Source organism: Ixodes scapularis, unplaced genomic scaffold (genome assembly GCF_016920785.2).
Source record: "Ixodes scapularis isolate PalLabHiFi unplaced genomic scaffold, ASM1692078v2 PGA_scaffold2__306_contigs__length_199485367, whole genome shotgun sequence".
NCBI lineage: Eukaryota > Metazoa > Arthropoda > Arachnida > Ixodida > Ixodidae > Ixodes > Ixodes scapularis.
The window spans coordinates 157,118,841-157,135,799 of record NW_024609857.1 but is presented as its reverse complement, the minus strand read 5'-3'; the positions used below and the strand labels follow the sequence as shown (position 1 = coordinate 157,135,799).

Below are 16,959 nucleotides of genomic sequence, written 5' to 3'. Positions count from 1 at the left end.
CGTGTAAAGTCAGAAATATGCTTTACAAGTATTGCTGCACGGCGTTTTTAACTGCCCCAAACCACTTCAGAGTCAGGAATCAAACTGTTGAATTGCCCGCTATGAAGAGCGAGATTTCGTGGGCTGCGTATGCCCCGAGCTAAAACGAGATGTAAATTAAATGGCAAATGCAGTAAAACAGAACTATGAACAGGCATTGAAGTACGGTAAAAAAAAGTTTTTGATGATCAATACAAATTACTTATAATGGTTCAAGCTAAGGTTTATGTAATTATATATCTTTTTTTCTTAACATTTACATTATAGTAACGACGTTTTTATTGTTTTTCGATGATATAAGCTCAATGGCATCACATTCATGGAGCTGACGGCGCCCCTTATCGACAATAATCCATCTATTTGAATACACGTCTAAAAGAGCCTGAGCATGGTTCAACTACCCTATGTAATCAGACGTCTATTCTGTATAATTTTGTTCTTTGCACAGGCGATTATTTACGCGGCGTGTTGTTTGTTCCACGTGTTACGTACCGCAGGTAGAGCTACAGGTTGTGCCTTATTGACACTAGCTCTGAATTAAGTCGCGTGCATGTGCACGGAGGACAGTTATGGGTTTTATTTCAGTCTAGCATAGGGATTAAGCCAGCTTATCTGTAATTAGTTTCAGATTGAGTGCCGATGTAGCCAATTCTACGAGCTAATGGAACCAATCAAGTATTGTCAAAAGCGCGTCACTTGGCCTCTTTTGTTTATGTTTGGTTCAGCGATGATATGAAGCGTACAGAAACATGACGAACACCACGGTGGGACGCTTTTGACGCCGTCTGACTGGTTCCATCAGCTCGAAGCGTCGGCTGCGTCTGGACCTAAGCTGAAACCAAGTATAAATCGACAGGCGAAGGGTGCTAAGTTGTGGAAGATTGTGCAAGAAGCTATGTATACATTGTTTGTGACAATGCCAGAGGATTGCAGCGATCAATCTGTGGTACTTTCAAGAAATGTCAAACAATCTGCGTAAAAATAAAAATAAACGACGTATTGAGAAATGCTTTTTGCTGCAGGAAGCATTTCTCTGTACGCTGTTTATTTTCTTTTTTTTTTACGTAGATGGTTTGAAGTTTCTTGAAAGTATCGTGTGATTGGCCTTATGTGGTCAGAGACTTTATTGGTTTGGATGTTTCAAAGCGAGAAGGGTGAAATATCACGAGGAGAATACATTGACATATAATCATGAAATAACTAGGCACGGGTTATCGGCCTGAGAGGGGAGCTCCATATGTATGGTAAAGGCCACAGGCTGTAGGAACGCCAGACCACTACGGCATCGGGAATCGAGCTATTTAATCGCGCGCTCGCAAGAGCAGCATTCTGCTTGGTGTCCATGCTCGGAGCTAAAACGAAAAGTAAATGAATAATAACAACATTCATTTTAAAGTCAGATAAGTAAAGCCTGATACAAGCCCCCACAGACCAGTTGACGAGCGGGGCAAATAAGCAGCGAAATATCGAAGGAAGATATCAGGGGAACAGTGTCGGTATATGCACTTTCGACCTTGGTGACTTCGCCACGTCATATCCTTAGGTCATCTGCTTTCTCATCACAAGGTGCGTAACTTTTGTTTCTCATTTCAATTCAATGTTGGTTCTACCCGACACTTTGGACACATCTATTAAAAAAAGTGGAGAAATTTACATACAAATACACAGCACACGCACATAATTAAAATTCTCGGTTTTGAAAGACAGTTTTGTGCACAAAAACGAAATCGATGTTCCTAAACCTCGCGTTGAAGACTTGCGAAATTCGAGGAACCGGTGACCAGCTAGAATAACCGTATCGCTAGAAGAGGCAGCATTTCTTGAATTTTTGCTAACGGAGATGTTAAAATATCTAGAAGTAAGATGGCTTTTTATTAAACCAAGAAGTAATCCTAAACCGACGTTATTTTTTCGTAACGTTCACAATTGAGGCTTGCTAAAAGTCTAATTATATTAATAATTTAATTATTATAAATAAATATTCAGAGGAATTTGTATTTATTTCCGTCCAGCAGTCAGAAATTCAGATGATTTTCAAACTGTGCGTGGCTTGTCCTTTTACTTTTATTTTCCCAGAGTTGTTTGCGTGTTTTCCAACCTACTTGCGACATACAGCCTGCGGTGTCACCTTTAGCGCAGAACTGGGGGGCTTATCAAGTAGAGAGCCTTTCTGGAAGAGTGGTTTCAATCGCAAAATAAGACCCTTCTTCGAAAACGTGAAATGCGTATTGATCACGCATTTTCTTTTTGTGTTTCCCGACTGCTCGTCGACAGCGGTGTATACTATTTTTCCTCTAACTCGACTGTCACGCCAAATAGAATCAATTTCAAACAAGTTTCTAAAACAAACTGTGCGAATATAGAAATTGTAAATGATTTTTTTAAACACTCGAATCTCTATGCAGACGCCGGCATTTTAATTGACAGATTGGAAGCTGCTTAATTTTTGTTTGTCCGTAAACTGCAATTGCGTTCTTAGCTACGGGCTCTATTTCAACTTGTTTTTCTGTTCTTTGTTAAATGAGACAATTGGACGATTCAGACGAAAAACGGAGGTTAACCAACAAAAAAGTGAAAGCCGTTTACAAATCCCTGTAACGCCGAATTGGAGCGCAGCTCTTGAGGAGGAGGAGGGGAGGGTACTGAGGGGAGGGTAGACCCCTCCTCCTTCTCCTCCTCCCCTCATTCTTTAATATGCTCCGGGGGGGGGGGGGTCACGTGACCTCGGGGGGGGGGGTGTGTCACGTGGCTTCAAGGAGGGGGTCACGTGACCTCGGGGAGGGGGGTCACGTGACCTCGGGGAGGCGTGACCTGGGGGTCACGTGACCTTGGGTGTCACATGGGGACCCCTCAAGGTCACGTGACCCCCACGTGACCTCAGGGGGTCACGTGACCTGGAGGGGTCACGTGACCTCGGGGGGTCACGTGACCTCAGAGGGGTCACGTGACCTGGGGGTCACGTGGGGGTCACCTTAGGGTCACGTGACCTTGAGATGACCTTGGGGGGGTCACGTGACCTTGGGGAGGAGACCACGTGACCTCAGAGGGGTCACGTGACCTCAGAGGGGTCACGTGACTTGGGGATCACGTGACCTTCAAAGGGTCACGTGGGGTCATCTTGGGGTCACGTGACCTTGAGATGACCTTGGGAGGGGTCGCGTGACCTCGAGGGGTCACGTGACCTTGGGGGTCACGTGATCCCAAGATGACCCCACGTGACCCCCAAGGTCACGTGACCTTGGGGGTGACGTGACGTTCAGGGGGTCACGTGGGGTCACGTGACCTTGAGATGACCTTGGGAGGGGTCACGTGACCTTGGGATGATCTTGGTTACGCCGACGCCGACGCCGACGCCGACACCGACGGCGACGCCGACGCCGCTCAAGCCGGGAACGGGCCCCTAAGAGCTGCGCTCTAAAAAGAGTACTGATTGCACTTCGTTTCACACTAAGTCCACGCGCAGCTAAAATTCCATAAAGGCAATCAAGCCGCACCAAGACCAAACGTCACGGCGCTCGTCTTTTTTTTTGGAGCGCAGTTCTTAGTCGCCCGTTTCCGGCTTGAGCGGTGTCGGCGTAACCAAGGTCACCCCAAGGTCACGTGACCCCCAGGACACGTGACCCCTCAAGGTCACGTGACCTTTCTCAAGGTCACCTCAAGGTCACGTGACCCCCGAGGTCACGTGACCTTGGGGGGTCACGTGTCCTGGGGGTCACGTGACCTTGGGGTGACCTTGGTTACGCCGACTCCGCTCAAGCCGGAAACGGGCGACTAAGAACTGCGCTCCAAAAAAAAAGACGAGCGCCGTGACGTTTGGTCTTGGTGCGGCTTGATTGCCTTGGGGGGTCACGTGACCTGGGGGGTCACGTGACCCCCAAGTCACGTGACCCCCAACGTCACTTGATCCCTCCCAAGGTCACGTGACCCCCAAGGTCTCGTGACCCCCAAGGTCACGTGACCCCCCGAGGTCACGTGGCCCCCCAGGTCACGTGGCCCCCCTCCCCGAGGTCACGTGACTCCCCCCCCCCCGAGGTCACGTGACCCCCTCCCCCCGAGGTCAGGTGACCTCCCCGGAGCATATTAAAGAATGAGGGGAGGAGGAGGAGGGGTCTACCCTCCCCTCAGTACCCTTCCCTCCTCCTCCTCAAGAGCTGCACTCCAATTCGGCGTTACAGGGAGTTGTAAACGGCTTTCACTTTTTAGTGCATTTACTATTAGCGGTTAAACCTACTACGCTCCAGAGAAACGTAGTATCATGGCACATTCCTTGCGCGTGAAAGTATAATTAGGGGTAACAAGGTGTTGAACTGGGCGAGTTGGTAAAAGTTTGACATGGTGGATGTAACAGCTTAAAAAAACGAGGACGATGAAAGGAACAGACACGTCAGGAAAACAGCTGTACTCGCAACTGAAATGTTTTGTTTGGAAAGGAAAAGAAAACACATACGTCAGTATTAGATAACACAGAGTGTAATCAAACAGTACGCTTTCCACAAGGCACGTGTCATCAAAATGGGCTCACTCGACACAACCCATTAGAGTCATGGTCTGGCGCAAAAAGGATAGCTTCTTATCACACAAGGCAACCGACGACTCACTCACACATCTTTCTCCGAGGCACGAAATATAAAAAGCCTCAATAATTTCGCATAGAGAGAGGGCCACTCGCGAAATTATTCAGGCTTCTTATATTTCGCGGATGTAAAAGAATAGCTGCGTTGGCCAAGGTTTTTTTGACGGCGAAAAAAGCTGACGCAGCTTGTGCACTTTATGAGACTTGACGATGCCTTTTTTGGTTTTGAGCAGATCTTTCATGGTGTGAAGCGTTTCAGCAAAATGCGTTATTAATATGGGTGCATGTTTATCAGGACAAAAAATACGCGCAGCGTCGTTGGCTGAGAAAATTCGCGGATTGCCCGGACTTTTTGTTCCAGGAATATGATGGCGCTTGATAATATACGGTGGCTGAGTAGGTTCATAGCGTCAACTCTAAACACGCACATCCTCGCATTTATGACCAGGCCGTGTTGCTGTTGCCGGTCGAAAAAAATCCGTTGATGCTGTTCATGTCCTTCTGGAGATGAGCATCACTGATGAGGCGTTGATGAGCTTTGAGGCGTTAAGGCGTGAAAGTTCATGAAGCGTTTTGAATTTATCATACCAGAAATGACGGAGCACAACCGTTTCAGCAAATAACTGTAACAGAGTAGGCATCTTCAAATCTTTAAAAAAAAATCTTCACTGGATGAGAACGGAGAATTACAAGCTACACTGCGCAAGATGCCTTTTAAAATACAATCAACTTTAGCCCGCCAAGACTCTGTGCAAAGGGCATGAATCGTCACCCCTCAACGCAGAGCATTATATGCAAGTGCATGAACGATAATCTTTTTTATACCAAAAGGAACGAACACTGACATTACACAACATACAAGACACTTTCCTAAGAACACTACAGACATAAATCATTTGTTTATTTCAAGGCATATCGTATTAAATAAGGCCCATATATATAATTGAGTCTGTCCAGGCTATAATAATAATCAATCAATAAATCAATCAATCAATCTTTATTATACAGTGCCCAGGAACAACCCTGAGGTCTTAAAGCTGGTACACTGGTGGATAAAAAAAACAACTATACACATCTCCGCAGAAAATAAGTTACATTTTTAAGCATAATACTAGCCAGTGCACGAGTAATTAGTACAATAAAATAAAAACGAGTCAGTAACAGTAGACACGGAACACAAGACCGAAGGACAGCAAGTGCACCACCAGAAAACACGACATGGAGATGACGAAATTCAGACATAACAGAGCAATTCAGCAATGCTCATCCTGTACGGGCAGGTTTTTTAATAGAAAGGACAAACGTCCTGTAGCAAGGATTGAAAATATCAAGTTTTTTAGAGTAATGATTCAAACGCTGAGCCATTCTCACAATTGGGTTTACCGGACTAAACGTTCTAGAAACATAAAAAGATGACAGAAGACGAGTAGAGAGAGAGAATAGTTGTTTATTTACAGTCACGAAGAGGTCAACCTGCTTAAAAGCTGATTTGCTACTTCGTAAAGGAGAGGGGGGTAGGGTGGGGGGGGGGGGGGGGGGGACAAGAATGGAAAGAAAAAAAAAGAGAGAAAAAAAGAAAAGTTTAAAAATTATATAAAATAATACGTATTTACATTATATGCAACAACTTCTATAGCAGCTTGAATAATCGAGTATGAGAGAGAAAATGAATTAGTGCTTTCGTGGCCTTATGTGCGTCTCCAGACGTTGACCACGGCCCAAGAAGGTGGTGCAGTTCAAGTGTTTCCTTTGGTCCTAGTCCTAGCTGTATTTTTAACGTCTTTCTTTCAGAATCGTATTTCTTACATATACACAATAGATGGTCACTGTCTTCGGGTGAAGAACATGAAGAGCACATGGGTGATTCTTCCTTGCCAATAAGATGGAGGTATTTCTTCGTATATGCGACGTTGAGACGCAGTCGATGAAGTGTTGTCTCTTGAGCTCTTGAGAGGTTTCGTGGCATGCAAAATTCTAATTTGGGGTCAATGTGTTTTAGGTATTTGTAGTAATAATGTGGGTCTGTCCATAACGACGATGTTATTTCCCTGCCGATTGATCGAGTGACGGTGTTGGAATCAGTTCTTGAAAGTGGAATGAGGAAAGTAGCAGTTTCTTTGTGAGCTTCTCTGGCTGCGTTGTCTGCACAAATATTTCCAGTAATCCCGCAATGCCCTGGCACCCACTGGAGAACTATATTGTGCCCCTTAACCAAAGCGTTTTGGTGGATCTCCCGGATTGCGTGAATTAGTTGTATGTTTGGACTTTGCTTACGAAGTGAAGAAAGAGCTAAAAGAGCAGATTTAGAGTCGACGAATATCACCCATTGGTGTGGATTTTGGAGAATAATATGCTGCATGGCTGTTCTGATCGCCGCGAGCTCAGCAGCAGTCGAGGACGTCATATGACTTAGTTTTGCTTTAATAGTTGTTTTGGTTGATGGAATATATACACCGATACATGAGGAGGTTAGAGTGGTAGACCCATCCGTATAAATATGCACAGATAGTGAATAGGTTCGATATATATATTCTAAGGCTATTTGTGTAATCACGGCGATTGATGTCTCTGCTTTCTTTCCTATACCTGGAATGTTCACTATAATTTCTAATGGGGGATACATCCAAGGCGGAAGTGTCGGATTCTGTGCAGCCTCAAATAAGTTGGGGAGATAGTCTTTGAGGAGCGCAATGATTTTGGAGAAGCTAGAGGAAGGTTTGGATTGAACAATATCCTTAAGGGGGTGATGTGTATTGCGAGTGACATGTCGAAGGTGAGTTCTGATTGTTTCTTGAATTCTTAAGGCTGAAAGTGGAAGTGCCCTAGCCTCAGCGAGTGTGCCGTTCTTCGATGTGCATTTGGGCAGGCCCAGACAAGAGCGCAGTGCTTGTGCCTGGGCACTTTCAGGATCTTTCATAACAGTCTTTGAGGCTCCGTTCATAACTGGTAAGGTGTACCGTAAGAGTCCTACAAAGAGAGAGTTATACAGGGTCATCGTTGCTGAGACTGAACAACCCCACCTTGTTCCGCTTATCATTCGGATTATTTGAGTGAAAGAGTTTAATTTATTTTTCAGCCGTTTAATATGAGGGCCCCAAGTGAGATATCTGTCTACAGTTACACCTAAAAAGGTATATTCAGGTACATAGGGTATCGGTGTTCCTTCCACATATATGGGATATTTGCTGGTATCCTTTTTTGTAAAGGCAACAGCGGCTGACTTTATGGGAGATATATGTAGCCCACGAGACTTGAGATATTTTATGACAATGTTAATCGCTTTCTGTAGTCGTGCCCGATTTATGTATAAAGACTTGCTCGATACCCAAAGACAGATGTCATCAGCATATAAAGATATATGCACTGTGTCTGGAAGAAGTTTGAGAAGACTAATGAGCGATATATTAAAAAGAATTGGACTAAGAACACCCCCTTGGGGCACCCCTCGTTTTACTTCATGGTGTCCTGTGTCACCGTCTTGTGTTGAAATGTAAATTTTTCTTCCCTTAAGGTAGTTTGATATCCACGTCATTACAGGTCCTTCGAATCCCATGTTTTTCATGTCAAGAAGTATTGCATCGTGTTCCACTGTATCAAATGCCGCTTTGATGTCAATAAAAAGAGCGGTTGTTTTCTTTTTCTGCATTTTCATCTCTTCGATACTAGAAACCAAACTTAGTACATTGTCTATGCTGCTTTTTCCGCGGCGGAATCCGGACATCTGGGGTGGATATAGGCCCCTGTTCTCAAGGTCCCATTCGATCCGCGTAAGCACCATTTTTTCCATTATCTTTCCAATGCAGCTTGATAGTGCGATTGGTCGATAGGAATTAATGTCAAGAGGCGACTTTCCAGGTTTGAGAATAGGCAGGACACGAGCTACCTTCCATTCATTTGGTATAGTGCCAGATTCCCATGATATGTTATAAAAGTCCAGTAAAAGACATCGTGCTCTTTCACCAAGATGAGTTAAGGCACAATAAGCAACTCCGTCTGGCCCTGGAGATGACTTAGTGTTGCATGATGCAAGCGCGATTTCTAACTCTTTTAGCGTAAAGGGGACATTAATTAGGCTACAAGCATGTGTTATTTGATCTTTGATACTGATGTTGTATTTAGAGCTTGACGTGTAACAGGTGATCTTTGCACAATACTCATCTGCCACGGCGGTTTCTGTGAGTTTTCGACTCAAGGCTATGGATCGGAAGGGATGTAATTGCTGCGGTTTATTACGAAGGCTTTTCATCATTGGCCAAATGCGTGTCAAAGGCTTCCTGGGATCTAGGCTTGCGCTCTTATTTCTCCATCGTTTCTTTGAGAGCTTGTCTAAATGCCGTTGAACGTGCTTTTGCGCTCGCCGTGATGCTCTCAAGTCTTCAGATTTGCCTGTTTTTCGGGCTCTACGTTCTGCACGACGGCGAATAGCGCGAAGCCGTTCATATTCGCTATCAACAGCAGCTTGCGAATTCGCCATTTTGTACGACTTTGTAGCTTCTGATTTTGCGGACGCAATGACGTGCGCAAGGTCTTCAGTAGTAGCGATCTCATGACACTTTGTTTCTAGTTTTTCTTGAAATTTTTCCCAGTTAGTGTAGGATAAACTTGTACCCAGTTTTACGCAGCAAAATTTGTTTATTGTGATATAGGTGGGGACGTGATCACTTCCGTGGGTTTCGATGTCGGCTAACCATGATGTCTTAATGGCCAGATCGGCAGATGCCAGTGAAATGTCTAGTGGGCTACTCATCGTCACCCCCTTGAAATACGTGGGACTTCCGTCATTGAGAACCTTAAGATTATATTTGTCAGCCAGATCAACTAATGCTCTTCCTCGAGTATTAGCTTTTTTACCGCCCCACATTGGATGATGGCTATTAAAGTCGCCTGCCAGAATATGTGGGCTTGGTGTCGTTTTAATTATTTCTTCTAGTCTAAGCTTGTCGAATGCTTTACCTGGTGGAATGTATGCCGCAATTATCGTGAAAGTGATCGCTTCTTTGCGGACACTTGCAGCAATGTATTCGTTAGTCTGGTGTGGTGAAACAGTATGCAAAAAGAAGGTGAGATCTTTCCTAATTCCAAGAAGTACCCTGCTTAAACCCGATCTTCTCTGGGAATAAAAGAGCTCATAACCTGATAGTCTTATGTCTGAGCCGACTCGTGACTCTGATATTGCTATAACAGGAAAACGATATTTGAAAACAAACTGGCGAAAATTTGATAAGCGATTACGTAGACCTCTTGCATTCCACTGAAAGATAGCTGCTCGACTACGTAATCTTTCAATCGACTGCATGGGCCTACTGTGTGATAATGTCGGCGGAGGCGTGTAATTGACGTGTACTTATTGACACCATAGCTGAATGAGCGGAAGGATGTAATCAAGAAGTGTTCTTAAAGCTGTTGCTATAGGAGAGTGCCAAGTGAGAAGAATGCTACGAATAAACGTGGCTACTGTGTTCAGTGTGGGTCCCAAGCTCGGGGGAGAGGGACTCGTTGGATACTTCTCTCGCAATGTTCTAGTTTGGTCTCTGGAATTAATATTATCTGGAGGCTCCCGATGGGGAAGGATTGGAAACTCCTTAGCGTCATTGAGTTTATATGTTGGTGTGTTAGACGTGTTTGATTTGTCATCTGAAGTACTACGACCTGTCGTTTCTGTGTTACTTTTTCTCAATTGGTATTTACCCTTAACAGAGGATGTGCCGGCCACTTCTGTTGAGTTATTAGCAACGTGGTTTTGATGGTGCCTACGTTCAGTTGTGTCAGGTGGGTTTGCTTCCACTTTTTCATTTGAGGAGAGTATGGCTGATCTAGCGGACTTGTAGTCCACTCCAGCGTAATTCTTGTACTGGTATATGTTTTGTTCAAGCTTGAATTTGGGGCACTGACGAGATGTTGATTCGTGTTTTTTTCCGCAGTTTATACATCTAGGGTCTTCTGTGTCGCACTTGCTCCTGTCGTGAGCTCCACCGCAGCGACTGCAGCGACTTGTTTTCAAGCAGGTGCCACGGATATGACCATACGAACTGCAGTTCGGGCACTGTCGAGGCTTTTCAATGAAGGGCTCAACGTTGTACCTCGTGTACCCGATGGTGACGTAGGCAGGTAGGGTGTTAGTGCTGAATACTAGTTTCACAACCTCTGACTTCCCAAGACGCCGAAGGCAGAGAACGGGAGCTGTAGCCCGAACCGAAGATTCTAGCTGGACGTCACTGATGTCTTCCTGCACTCCGTAGATTACTCCCTTGGCTGCTTCACGTGAGTGCGGTGCGTAGGCTTGCACAGGTATTCCTCCGATGCTTTCAAGTTTAAGTAGAGCTTTCGTTGATTCTGTGTTTCTGCAATCAATTGCAAGAAGGTTAAGTCTTCGATTTGGTCTAACAAGAATGACGCCATCTGGTGCGGTCATTTCGAGTTTTTCAGAGATCTTTAGAGGATTGATCTTCGCAAGTGACTTGTCGGGATCTGTGGGCTTCAGAATCACGGTGAGGGTAGGCTGAAGCGGTGCTGTTGTGATTATGGTCGCGCCAGATGATACGGAGCTGATGGCGGTACTTGGCCTCTTGCGGCGCTTTGGAAATTGGAAGGCTTCCGATGAGTCTTCAAGCTTACCAGACATTTCTGCGCAGGATGAAGCGGCGCTCGATGAGGCCGTCAGATCTTCCATCTGGTTGTCGTTCATTTCACATTCAGCCACATCTGGACCCGGGCCAGTCACGGGCATCGTAGAGTCGTCAAGGGTTGATCTAGGTGGCTTTCTTGAGCTTGTAATCTTTTATATTTGCCGGAATTAGCCGGAGTAGAACAATCAGCGTCTTTCCACCAGATCACTTCGTCGTCGTTTCCAGAAGACGAGTAGGCACACGTGGGACCCTAAGGCACAGTTCAGATAACAGGCTCGGAGAATTGATGAGTCCATGCAGCGTTTTAAACAAAAATAGTAAGTCCGCATTCTCCGGACGCCGATGCAAGCTAAGCAAACCAACACGCTATAACGCAGACTCATATGTTAAACAGTGAACATCCTCCTTTATGTAGCGATGTTTAAAGATAGAAACAAACTTTTTTTACACACGTTCGATCTCCAAGGAGTGACTTTTAGAAATTCCATTCCAAACAACTGAGGCATATTCTAACTGCGACCTGGATAGCGAACAGTATAACGTGATAAAAGCCGTCGGGTTTTTGAACTCCCTGGTTAAGCGAGAGGCAACACCCAACATTCGCAATGACGAGTTAACCAGCCTACCAACGTGATCAGAGAAACGCAACCCAGAATCAATCATGACTGCGAGATCTTTCATCACACTTACTCGAGACAAAGTCTCTCCTTGAATATTATATGCGAAAGAGATATTGTGAGTTTTCCGAGAGAGCGTCATGGACCTTGGTTTTGGACGGGTTCAAGAAAAGGTCGTTTTCAGAGCGCCATCGGTAGAAAGAACATGCATCTTCCTGGAGCTTAGCACAATCATGTTCAGTAACTATTTCTCGATACATTTTTATATCGTCAGCATATTGCAGGAATGAAGAATTTAAAACAGCAAAAGAGACGTCGTTTACGAAAATTGTGAACAGAAGGGTTCCTAAAACAGATCCCTGAGGAACGCCAGAGGGAGCCCTGTATAACGAAGAGTTCATGTTGTTGACCCGGACCTACGCCTCTCTCTCTGACAAGTAGCTTTTCAACCAGTCATGTACTGAACCACATACTCCATGGGAGGAAATTTTGGATAGAAGAATATTGTGATTGACTACGTCAAAAGCCTTACTTAAGTCAAAGTAGACAACATCTAACTGACCTCTGTTACATATTACACGAGATGCGGCAGACATAAAGCTAACAAGATTCGTAGTTGTTGATCTGCCGCTCATAAAACCATGCTGATAGGGAATTGCTAAGTTTCAAAATTTGAAAGAGAGGAATTTATGGACGACCATTTCAAAGAGCTTAGAAAACGGAGAGAGAAGAGAAATAGGTCTATAGTTACAAATATCACCTTTTTTCCCCGACTTTAAGACTGGAACAACAGCAGCGACTTTCCACGTTTCAGGAAAGGTTCCCAACCTTAACGAGTTGTTAAATATAGAGCACAGTACCGGCGTGAATATGTCGTGATACGTTTTGAGAATCGTAGAGGGAATGCCGCGGGCCCTACTAATAATGTTGCTCTCATTTTCTTGATACAGGATCGTACGCACTCCTCATCGACATTAATGTAACTTAACAAGTCACCAAACCCATCTAAGTGAGGCAGCGCAGGTGCAGAACGCTGCGTACTATCCCTGTAGACGGACCTAAAATGCTCAGCGAGTAACTCAGTCACGGACTTCAAATCGCTATCGTGATTATCCAGGACAATCTTCGACTCGATATGCCTCCAAAATTTCCTCGGATTATTGACAAGATCGGATTCCACTGAACAACGATGAGCCTGGCGGTCGCGATCTAGGACCGTCTTACATTGCTTTCTGCAGTTCTTGAATTCCACCTCCCACTTTAAAAGGCCACTTTTCTTAAGCTTCCTGTGAAAGAAGTCCTTTCTTTTCAGTAGTGCTTTTAGCTCACTGGAAAACCAGTTAGGAAAGCGAGATTTAGTAACTGTCCTTAACGGAATAAAAGTATCCATGGCCCCCCGAACAGTTCGCGTGAAGAGCATGACCTGGTCATTTACATCAGGCGACTCCAAGATCAATGTCCAATCAAAACTCGTGAGGTAATGATGCATCCCGACATAGACCCCTGCCGACAGATTAAATGAGGTGTGCGGTGGGGAACCACCGGAATGAGCACGAACAGAGGAATTTTCGAAAGAAAGTACTATATCAAGTGCAGGATGATATGTATCCTGAGGAACTAATGGGAGTTCACCCCGTGCTACACGCACACTGTCCATATTCGAGAAGCATAAATCTAGAGCATTAAACTGGTGATTCAGAACATTATTGTGTTGTGTGAGATTTAAGAAAGAAGAAAAGTTTAAGAGCTGGGTGCCTTTCTGCCTGCAGTAAAAGTTGTCCGTAAAAACATCAAACTGCGGCCAGTTGACTCCAGGAGCATTAAAAAACCCCAAGATTAAGACTTCGCATCCCTGTAAGTCATTCACTGTATTTTCTATGCCAACAAGACAACTATGAAATTCATATGGCGGTGACTGGGGAGGGAGGTAAAATAAACCGATTAAAACGCGTAATCCCTTTGCAGCCTCGACCTCGACCCATAGGCTCTCGGGAAATTTCTCTAAGTCTACGCGTCTCCTAGAGCGGTAGCGCCTGTCGACTGCGACCAACACTCCACCTCCCGTTCTGCTCCGCGGGGTAGAATCACGATCGCGACGGTGCACCTCAAAGCAAGGAGGGAAGTAATCGGAGGAGCCGATGCTAGAACACAACCATGTTTCAGTTAAACAAAATATAGAGCAATTGGATAACGTAACATTAGAGAAAAATCAATCGGCTTTTGTACGCAGGCCGCGAACGTTTTGGTAAAATTAATCAATTTGACTCATCCTTGGTTTATCCAACGATCAAGGGGCGGCAGCGGCGGCGGCTGCCTCGGATGCATGGATCAGGTCTTCCCGAAGGGCGCCTCGAAAAGCCTTGAAGAGGCAGGATTTGGGCCACACGGTGGGATCAGAAAGCTTGTCGAAGTCTTTGGCAGCCACGGACACATGGAAGGAGGCGTAACAGTCGTAGCGCGTCTTCAGTTTCCGACACTCCACTTCCTCAACTCCGACGGAAGAGAGATGAGAACTGATGTCTTCGCAGCTGGTGTCCGGGTTCAGCTTAGTGACGAACAGGGCTCTTCGTCGAGTTGATAGAGGGGCAATGATCAACTTGCAGGTTTCCGACGCCCCAATAAGCGCCGGGGTCCTAGCTTTTGGTCGTGCAGAGTTGATGCCACTGGGAGGGAGGTCGTCTTTCGGCGAAGCATCATTCTGGCCATCCGAAGGGAGAGCTACCGCCACAGTTTTCGTAGGAGAAGCTTGGGGGAGAGAGCTGTGTAGAGCGGCAGCATAAGTGTCCTTTCCCATAGACCCCCCCGCAGCCCCATCCACGGGCTGCCGCCGGCGATCGGGCGCGTCCGGCGGTCGTCGCTGGCCGAGTGCGTCACGCAGACCCCGGACCTCAGACCGTAGTACGGCCATGGCGCCCGCCTGAAGCTCGGCGTCGCGCTTTTGCTCGTGTCGGAGGCGTGCGTTTTCGTCTCTGAGGGCGGCGACCTCGTCAGTCAGGAACGAAATTCCCTGCATAGCATCGAGGAGCAGGCTCCGCAGGGACTCGACGCCGGCGCCAAGGTCAACGGGAGGAGAGGAGGCGGGTGGCCCCGCGGGAAGTTGTCGAGCCGGAGAGAGGGCCGCAGGGGTACGGGAGAAGTCCGCAGCGTTGCTGTCGTGATTGCCGACGACGCTGCGGACTTCTCCCGTAATAATAATAATAATAATATTCAAGAATCAAGAATAGTTTTTATTTGTGCCCAGGAACAACCTTGCGGTTTTGGTGCTGGCGCACGTAAAAAAAGAACAAAAACACACACACACACAAAAAGGAAAAAAAACAAAAAAAAAACACGGAAGACAGTTTTACATAAAATTCTTCAAAAAAAGAAGACGCGAGAACTGTGTACACAAAATTGTACAGAAAAACAAAACAAAAAAGTGCACAAAATTGCACAGAGAAATGAAGACACGAAAAAAATTGTTCCCATACATATCGACGCTTCACTTGGACGCAAACAGAAGCGAACGTCTGAACACTACACATACAGCTCCGTACAAATAGAAACAAGAAATCAACAGGTCATAGAAATACATATGGAAACCCGGCAGTTGATTCAGGAAGTCCATCAAAAGTCACAAAAGAGCTTCCGCACAGATTTAACGAAATCGGAAAAGTTGTGAAGAAATATATCGAGATTAAGAGAAGAGTTATTATAAAGGAGTTCCGCACGAGATACTGGATCAAGTGTATTAACTCTAGATGACAGATAGAAGGTTGACGTTTTTCTTGTCGTCACTCGCGGTACGTGCAGAGAAACCTGATGCAGGATGTCGGAGCTATCTATTTGACCATGTATACATTTATAAAGAAAGAGCAGCTCCGCAGTGTTTCGGCGTCCCTGCAAGTCTTGCAGTCGAATGGGTGAACTATGCACGCCACCAACTGCTTTTGCAAAGTTGAAACGGTGTTTAAAAATAGATACGAATTTTGCTTGTACACGAGAAATCCTCAATAGATTAGAGTGACACGTCCCACCCCACACAACAGATGCATACTCAAGGTGAGAACGACACAGGGAACAATATAAGGTTAAAAATGTTTTAGGGTCACGAAATTCTCGTGATACGCGAGATATAATAATAATAATAATAATAATAATAATAATAATAATAATAATAATAATGTTTATTTTTTGCATGTATCATACTTGGTAGAAATACGGGTCTGTCAAAGCCAGTTGAATGAATTGTGGGATAGCACCCTTCACTTCATGAGTACAAAATGTCCCCCTGATTTGTAGTTCCCGACTCAAGCACTGTTCCCACGCTATGGTACTGACGATGATAATTAAAGAAATCAATCAATCAATCAATCAATCTTTATTAAACAGTGCCCAGGAACAACCCTGAGGTCTTGGTGCTGGTACACTGGTGAATAAAAAAAAACAAAAAACAAAAAAAACACACTATACACATCTCCGCAGAAAATAAGATACATTTTTAGCATAATACTAGGCAGTGCACGAGTAATTAGTACAATGAAATAAAAACGAGGCAGTAACAGTAGAGACGGAACACAAGACCGAAAGACAAGTGCACCACCAGAAAACACGACATGGAGATGACGATATTCAGACATAACAAAGCAATTCAGCAATGATCATCCTGCACGGGCAAGTTTTTAATAGAAAGGACAAACGTCCTGTAGCAAGGGTTGAAAATATCAAGTTTTTCAGAGTAATGATTCAAACGCTGAGCCATTCTCACAATTGGGTTTACCGGACTAAACATTCTAGAAACATAAAAAGATGACAGAAGACGAGTAGGCACACGTGGGACCCTAAGGCACAGTTCAGATAACAGGCTCGGAGAATTGATGAGTCCATGCAGCGTTTTAAACAAAAATAGTAAGTCCGCGTTCTTCCGACGCCGGTGCAAGCTAAGCAAACCAACACGCTCTAACGCAGACTCATATGTTAAACAGTGAACATCCTCCTTTATGTAGCGATGTTTAAAGATAGAAACAAACTTTTTTTGCACACGCTCGATCTCCAAGGAGTGACTTTTAGAAATTCCATTCCAAACAACTGAGGCATATTCTAACTGTGACCTGGATAGCGAGCA

At 45.1% G+C, this 16,959-nt stretch overlaps 1 pseudogene; it reads left to right on the top strand.

Annotated features, from left to right (window-relative positions):
* The first annotated feature begins 1,378 nt into the window (after positions 1 to 1,378).
* Positions 1,379 to 16,959, top strand: part of LOC115314772 — a 163,538-nt pseudogene continuing 147,957 nt past the window's right edge.